Below are 1,373 nucleotides of genomic sequence, written 5' to 3' on the forward strand. Positions count from 1 at the left end.
AGGCAGGCAGGCAAGCAGTTGGGAGCCAGCAATCCTGAACTGTGAGAGGGATGTCCCAGAATGGAGAGGGTGTAGGCTGGGCTGAGGGACACCTCCCTCCCCCTCCCCATCCTCTATCCCCACCCCCCTTGTGCACAAATTTCGTGCACCAGGCCTCTAGTTTTTGAGCATGCCCGTGCGTCCATCATGACCAGAGATGTCCAGCCAGGTTGCCTTTGGGGTCACTGCCGGCCACTGCAGAGGGTTGCCCCATCCCAGTTTGGGGTTGTTGTGCTCCTGGTTCCATGACACAAAGGAGATGCCCCGTGGTTGACACCCTCCTAATCCCCCTCTTAAGATAGAAGAGTGTACTTTCCATTGAGCCACGTCCCCTGGAATTTGCCAGAGCCCCTTGTTCTCCTGTGTCCTCAGAACTTGTGTATATTCAAATGGAAGTGCACCCTGTGGTGTCTGACTGGTCCCAGCTCTGATGGTCCTGTGGGAAGGAGCATCAGGGCGGGTCATGAGGAGACGGTCGGTTCTTTTTTTATTATTATTATTGATTTTTTACAGGGAGAGTGACAGTTAGAAACATCAATGAGAGAGAAACATTGATCAGCTGCCTTTGGCCTGCGGACTCAAGGGTCCCAGGTTCGATTCCGGCCAAGGGCATGGACCTTGGTTGTGGGCACATCCCCAGTAGGGGGTGTTCAGGAGGCAGCTGATGGATGTTTCTCTCTCTTTATCTAATGTTTCTAGCTCTCTATCCCTCTCCCTTCCTCTCTGTAAAAAATCAATAAAGTATATCAAATAAATAAATAAATAAATAAATAATAAATAAACAAATAAATAAATAAATAAAAAAGCATGGTCAAGATGTTTACAACAGTCTCCTGGGTTTCGACCCTACTCAAGTACATGCACCTGACCAAGCGTTGTTCACTTGCAGCCGATATCACTCAGGCACGAGGGGCCACATGTTCCGACGACAGGTTCAAGCTCACCATGATGGCTGCTGGCTGTCACGGTGCTGGGAGGGCTCTGCCCTCCAGGCTGGGACGTGCACGTGGCCACGAGAGGACTGTGCCCTCTCCTCAGTGCAAGGCTTGAACCTGTCCAAACGCTGTAGCCGCGCCCCACACTCTGGGGAATGGTTCCCCACCCGTCTCTGCTGTAGGGGTGACTCTTCCCAGGCCACCAGGTTTATTTTGAGAGATTTTACCCCTTTCTGGCCTCACCGGTGGGAGCTTGTGGGTCCCCAGTGTCCAGACTCCGACTAAGGGTCTCCTGGAGGGTCATATAGATTGGGGTTGGGGAGGGCAGTTGGGAGTGACCAGGCCTTCAGGGAGGGGAGTTTGGTTTCCTTGAATGATCCTTTATCATAGTGTTTTGGT

The sequence above is a fragment of the Pipistrellus kuhlii genome, unplaced genomic scaffold, assembly GCF_014108245.1.
Source record: "Pipistrellus kuhlii isolate mPipKuh1 unplaced genomic scaffold, mPipKuh1.p scaffold_m20_p_123, whole genome shotgun sequence".
Lineage (NCBI taxonomy): Eukaryota > Metazoa > Chordata > Mammalia > Chiroptera > Vespertilionidae > Pipistrellus > Pipistrellus kuhlii.